The sequence below is a fragment of the Grampus griseus genome (assembly GCF_964374135.1).
Source record: "Grampus griseus genome assembly, chromosome: 8".
NCBI lineage: Eukaryota > Metazoa > Chordata > Mammalia > Artiodactyla > Delphinidae > Grampus > Grampus griseus.
The window spans coordinates 74,652,693-74,659,812 of NC_139002.1; the positions used below are offsets into that span (position 1 = coordinate 74,652,693).

The 7,120-nt window shown below is 40.4% G+C and overlaps 1 pseudogene across 1 annotated transcript; it reads left to right on the top strand.

Annotated features, from left to right (window-relative positions):
* Positions 1 to 2,265: 2,265 nt before the first annotated feature.
* On the top strand, positions 2,266 to 5,266 carry LOC309826123 (protein artemis-like; annotated as a pseudogene). Its single transcript has 3 exons — positions 2,266 to 2,527; positions 2,608 to 3,477; positions 4,872 to 5,266. The product of its transcript is annotated as a protein artemis-like (transcript).
* Positions 5,267 to 7,120: the final 1,854 nt, after the last annotated feature.

Genomic DNA, 7,120 nt, shown 5'->3' on the forward strand with positions numbered 1-7,120 from the left:
ATTTGGTAGTGTATATATGTCCATGCCACTCTCTCACTTTGTCCCATCTTACCCTTCCCCCTCCCTGTGTCCTCCACTCCATTCTCTACATCTGTGTCTTTACTGAATAGTTTTGATCCATGGTTGGTTGGATCTGTGAATGTGGGACCCACAGATATGGAGGGCCAACTGTAGTAATACCTACTTCACAAGATTGTTATGAGGCTTAAGTTTGCTAACACCTGTGAAATGCATAGGTCAGTGCTTGGCACACGAAGCATTCAATAACTGTTCATTTAGTTGTTATTCTTAATTTTTTAAAAAAATTATTTATACGTATTTTGTTTTTAAGATCATACTCTTCCTCATAAAAACTTTCTCATAATCTCTTGCATGAATTTGACGTTTACCAAGTTACAAAGGAGTTCTTATCTGGTTCGCAAAGCCCCACAGGTGTGGACAGAGCAGGGATAATCATACTTATTTTACAGATAAGGAAAAAATTAAAGAGAATAATCACATGGTCCAGCAATTCCACTTCTAGGTATATACCCGAAAAAATTGAAAGCAAGAACTCAAGCAGATATTTGTACAAAAATGTTCAAAGCAGCATTAGTCACAATAGCCAAAAGATGGAAGCAACCCAAATGCCCATGGATGCATGACTAGATTAAACAATGGGGTATTATTCAGCCTTAAAAAGGAGTGAAATTCTGATACGTGCTGTAACATGGATGAACTTTGAAGACATTATGCTAATGAAATGTCAGACACAGAAGACAGATATTGTATGATTCCACTTATATGAAGTACCTGAGATAGTCACATTCATAGAGACAGAAAGTAGATTAGTGATTGCCAGGGGCTAGAGGGTGGGGAACGGGGAATTATTGTCTAGCGGGTATAGAGTGTCAGTTTGGGATGATGAAAAAGTTCTGGAAAAAAAGAAAAAAAAAGTCCTGGAGATGGATAGTGGTGATGGTTGCACAACAGTGGGAATGCACTTAATGTCAATGAACTGTATACTTAAAACTGGTTAAAATGGTAAATGTCACGTTATGTATACTTTTCTACAATAAAAAAGTGAAGGTTTCTACACATGTCATAAGTATGAATAGTAAAAATACTCGGAAAGAAAAATACCTTCCTATCTTGTCTTTTAACTGTATCATTTAGAGAGCAGAAGGCAGGTCTTTGAGGGCATTAAAGTTTTAAAATTTTATTTTATTTTAAAACTAATATGGACTAATTGAAAATTTGAGAAGTGTAGGCAGGCATAAAATGAAAATAAAAGGGCCGTCCCCCTTTCCTCTGATGCTCTACAAAGTAACTTTTGACATGCTTTTTCTCTGTATCCATTCTGTGTGGGTATATATAAGCAAATATATATATTTGGGTGGGGGAGGGGAGAGAGACTACGTTTTAGAAAAATACGTGGGCTCAATGGTAGTATTCAATAACTTTAATTTTTCACTTGATATCATATATTTAAATTCAGAAATAGATATCTACCCATGCATAATGTTCTATAACTTCAACCTTCTTTTCCTTCCCTTTCCCTTTTATTAAAAAAAACTTTGAGTTATAATTTAGGTAAAATACACCTATTTAAAATGTGCAGTTTATGGCGTTTTGACAAATATATGTAACACCCTGCTAGTCAAGGCATAGAACATTTTTATCACCTCAAATTCCCTCACAGGTATTCTCTCAAGAATATATCCTTTTGTGAAATGACAGTCAAATATTTTGGCAATTTTAAATTTATTTTATTTTTATTTTTGTCTGTGTTGGGTCTTCATTGCTGTGTGCAAGCTTCCTCTAGTTGTGGCGAGCGGGGGCTACTCTTTGTTGCGGTGCGCAGGATTCTCATTGCAGTGGCTTCTCTGGCTGTGGAGCATGGGCTCTAGCCTGCGGGCTTGAGTAGTCGTGGCTCGCGGGCTCTAGAGCGCAGGCTCAGTAGTTGTGGCACACGGGCTTAGTTGCTCTGCGGCATGTGGGATCTTCCTGGACCATGGCTTGAACCCGTGTCCCCTGCATTGGCAGGCGGATTCTTAACCACTGCACCACCAGGGAAGCCTGGCAATTTTAAAAATGGGTTGCTGTCTTCTTACTGAGTTGCAAGTGTTCTTTGTATTTATTCTGGAAATAAGTCTTTTGTGAGGTGTATGTATTGTGAGTATTTTTGACCTTTCTCTTAACAGTGTTTCTTGAAAATCAAAGTTTTTAATTTTGATAAAATTCAATTAGTCAATACTTTTCTCTTATTGCTAGTGCTTTTCTATCATGTTTAAGAAATCTTTGGGCAGGTTCCCAGATGTGGTGGTGCAGTCAGTGGTGGCTTGGGCTTCCACACCCGGCTGGGTGGCCAGTTCACTGTGGTTGGCTGGTGGTGTGAGCTCCTTCAAGGGGCAAATGGCGAGTATCCAACAATCTCCATTGACTTCTTGGACAGGGAGAACCTGAGGGCCCACACCTTCTTCCTGTCCCGCTGCCATAAGGATCACATGAAAGGATTAAGAGGCCCTACTTTGAAAAGAAGGTTGGAGTACGGATGAGGAAACCCGAAGAATCAGAGAGGTTAAATTAGTTTCCCAAGGTCACACAGCCAGTAGATGGCAGGACCAGGATTTCCACCAGCTTGAAGGTTTACTTATACTGTTCGCTGTTACTAAAGAGTTGTCCACTAGTTGTTGCTAACTAAAGATTTTGGGAGAAACGCATTATATCAACTGAAATTGAAACTCCTACCCAGATATCTTTAGTCAATGAAGGATCAAGAGAGAAGGGAGAGATTGTTGTGACTCTCTTACCAGCTGGTCATTGCCCAGGATCAATTACGTTTTTATTTTAGGGCAATAACAGAACTGTCTTGTACATGAGAGACTTCAGACTCGCAAAAGGAGAAGCTGCTAGAAGCTTGCATTCTGGGGGCAGACTGCAAGACATCTTTGAGTGTGTACTTATATACTACTTTCTGCAGTCCAGAAGATTATTAAATTCCTAGTCGGGTGGAGTGTCTGAGTGGAATATCCGAGCTGGTTTGAAGCTGGATCGTTCAGAGTCTGTACCATGATGTGTGGCTGAACTCAAAGCAGCTTACGGGTAGGAGTATTAATCAGCCTTAGTGAGGAGTTAGGAGTCCAGGTTCTTGTGGATAAACGAGACATTTAGAAACATACCTGACATTCTTCATCATCTCATAACAGACGGCAGCACTCAGATCCACACATGTCAGCATCCAAAAGCAGAAGAATATTTTCAGTGGAATAAGTTACCCTGCAGAATTAGTTCCAAAAATAGAATTCCACTTCACACAGTCGGCATGAAGCCATCCACTATGTGGTCTGGAGAAAGAACCAGAAAAAACAATGTCATTGTGAGGATTGGAGAGAGTTTGTACAGAGCTCACTTTTTTTTTTTTTTTTTTAACTCCTCCTACAGTGAGATTAAAGATATGTTGAACCACATCTGTCCTGTGAATGTTACCGAACTCAGGTCCGGTTGCTCACCACTCGAAAGTCAGTACCCGAGAGGCAGTTGTTGGTAGAAAGGAAAATTGCTTTTAATCAGAATGCCAGCAATCTGGGGAAAAGGTGAACTCATGTCCCCCCAAAAAACCAACTCCAAAGATTTTGCTCAGCCATGAAAATTTTTAAAGGGGAAGTAATCTCAGTTAATCGTTGAGATGGGGGATCAAACTCGTAGCCATCTCCCACTGTGTGCAGGCTTGTCGACACCTTGTGATCTTTCTTTAGATGCTATCTTGTTCACATGGTTTGTGAGATTACTGAAGGGGAAGCTACTAGGAAAAAGACCTGGTCTTCAGTTAATTACTTATTCTTCATCTCAACTTTTTTGATCTAAGGAAAGAACCAACAGGTTAGGCAAGGTATTGTGTGATCAAAAGATTTGAAAGGTGTATTTGGGCCGGAGATGAGCAGATCTTGGGGGTGCCTGGTTTAAAAGTTAGTTACAGGGCTTCCCTGGTGGCGCAGTGGGTGAGAGTCCGCCTGCCGATGCAGGGGACACGGGTTCGTGCCCCGGTCCGGGAAGATCCCACATGCCGCGGAGCGGCTGGGCCCGTGAGCCATGGCCGCTGAGCCTGTGCGTCCGGAGCCTGTGCTCTGCCACGGGAGAGGCCACAACAGTGAGAGGCCCACATACCGCAAAAAAAAAAAAAAAAAAAAAGTTAGTTACAATTTTCTCTTCTTGGACCCCTAGGTGCACCCTTTCTCATTTCTTAGATTAAAATGAGAGATCTCTTGGAGCTCCTACTGTCTGCACCAGTGCCTAATTCTGGATTTTTGCATGCCTCTGGGTCCAGGCTGGAGATACTGGTGGAAAAAAAAATCCCAATAATTCACTGCTGAATTGGTCTTGCTTTGAGTTTTATTCTTTTTCTTTCCTTTCCTTTCTTTCTTTCTTTTTTTCTTTCTTTCATTCTTTCTTTCTCTTTCTCTCTCTCTCCCTCCCTCCCTCCTTCTCTCTCTCACCCACCCTTCCTTCTTCCTCCCTCCCTCTCTCTCTCTTTCTTTCTCTCTCTTGCCTGCCCTTCCTTCTCCCTCCCTCCCTCTCTTTCTTTCTTTCTCTTTTCCTTCCTTCCTTCCTTCCTTCCTTCCTTCCTTCCTTCCTTTCTTCCTTTCTTTCTCCTTCTTCTTCCTCTTCTTCTTTTTCCAATCAGCCTGCTATGATTTCCTTTTCAGAGTCCTCAGATGCTGCCCCATGCATGGTTTACAATGTTTTTAGTTGTATAGTGTGGCAGAGACAAGGTGCACTATAAAAAAAAAAAGAAGAAGAAAAACGTTAGTTACAGTGTAGCTTTGCTAAAGTGACCGGCAAAGGGGCTTCCTGCTGAGGGCGGTTTCCTGCAAAGAGCTGCTCACATGCAGCTCAAATGCAATTCCAGAAGGCACAACTATGGATAAAGTTAAAGAAATCTTCAAGCCTTCATGCTGGTCGTCCCCAAAGTATGGAGCCAAAGTATAAACCACTTGGAAAATTGAAGAGAGCTAGAACAATCCATCTAGACTCAGGAGGAAGACAGTGATCTCTTTGATGATCCTCTCCCTGTACTTTTAAGGCACAAGGTTCCAAACCAGCAAACTCTTCACCCTGAGGTATTTCCCATGGTGACTGCAATATCACAAAACCAGCCTGACAAACTGAGAAAGGCACAGGATGCCTCCAAGCGGAAAGTACACCAGCCTCTCTTTGGGCAAACGTTACAGATCATGAAGAATCCATCAGTGAAAGTGAAGAATTAGAAATCACAGATTCATCTTAAGGGTTTTCATTTAGATTGCTTTGAATTATATAGATCAATTTATGGAAAATAGACATTTTAGTAATATTGAATCTTCCAATCCATGAACATTTGGGTCTTCTTTAATTTCTACCAGTACTATTTTTTTGTTTGTTTTTACTATACTGTTCCTAACCATATTTTGTTAAACTTATCACTAGGTATTTCATATTTTTTGATGCCTTTATATGTGATATTAATAATACAAAGTCATTTTTTCTTTCAGCATTGAAAAAATGCCATTCCATTATTGTTTGGCTTGAGAAATCAGTGATAATCCTTATCTTCATTCTACTATATGTGTTGTCTTTTCTTTCCTTTCCGACTGCTTTTAAGATAGTCCCTTTATGATTGGTTTTCAGCAATTTAATTAAGATGTGCCTTGATGTGTGTTTTTATGTTTATTCTTCTTGGAATTCATTGTGATTTATGGATCTGTAGATTGACGTTTTTCATTAAATCTGGAAAATTTCCGGCCATAATTCATCAGATTTTATCCTCTCCAAACACTCCTTTCCTTTCTGGGAACCCAATTACCACTTGATGTTTTTCCACAGTTCATTGAGGCACTGTTATATTTCTAAGCCTATTTTCTCTGTTGCTTTAGTTTAGATAACTTATGATGCCATGCTAAATTCACTAGTATTTTCTTCTGCAATATCTAATCTTCTGTTAAGTCCATCCAGTGAATTTTTCATTTTAGAAATTGTATTTTTAAGATCTAGAGGTTCCCTTTATTTCATTTTTATAGTTTCCATCTGTCTCCTCATTGTATTTGTTTTTATAAATCTGTGAACATATTTATAATAAGTTTTTCAAGTCTTTTTTTAAAACTTTATTTCTCTTATTTTTGGTCTATTCTAATGATTTATTTTTCCACAGGTCATATTTTCCTGACTTTTCATAGGCTAGTAACATTGTAGGTTCTAAATCTTTGAGAGTCTGGATTTTCTGATCTCCCATTAAAGCATGCTGACTTTTGTTGGGCAGTTAATTTTCTGGAAGATCAGATTTATTCTGTAAAGACTTTTGAGGGACTTTCCTGGTGGCGCAGTGGTTAAGAATCTGCCTGCCAAGGCAGGGGACATGGGTTCAATCCCTGGTCTGGGAAGATTCCACATGCCGCAGAGCAACTAAGCCCATGTGCCACAACTACTGAGCCTGCGCTCTAGAGCCCGCGAGCCACAGTCGTGGCTGTGAGCCCGGGCCTAGAGCCCGTGCTCCGCAGCCAGAGAAGCCACCGCAATGAGAAGCCCACGCACCGCAACGAAGAGTAGCCCCCGCTCGCCACAACCAGAGAAAACCCGCGCGCAGCAACGAAGACCAAACGCAGCCAAAAATAAATAAATATATTTTTTTTAAAAAAACTCAAGTCATCTTGAATCCTAAAAACTCAGGACTTCCCACCTCATAACTTATATCTTACTGCCACCAGAGGGCGCTATGCAGGGAAGATGAGCTAGGTTTTTATTCAGCACCAAAAACCCTTCTAGGATTTTTGTGTTAACACTTACAGGAAATCTTGAGGCTTTCCTCACACTTAGAAGTATGCCTTCTACAGAAGAGATGCTTGATAAATATTTGCTGATGATAAGTAGGAAGAGGCCAGGTGAAGAAGTGGAGGAGAAATCCAGAGAGCTGGGTTCTGGGTGCTTACCCCTCTACCAAGAGGCTGTGAGATCTGAAGCACAGCCGCACAGCCTGATGGGGCTTTGTAACTCTTTCTGTAAAATGAGAATAATGGGGTTATTGGGGGAAATAAAATAATCTATTTAAAAGGATCTTGAAAAATATAAAATGCTATACAAATATGACAGGTAAAGAAATGTCCCTATG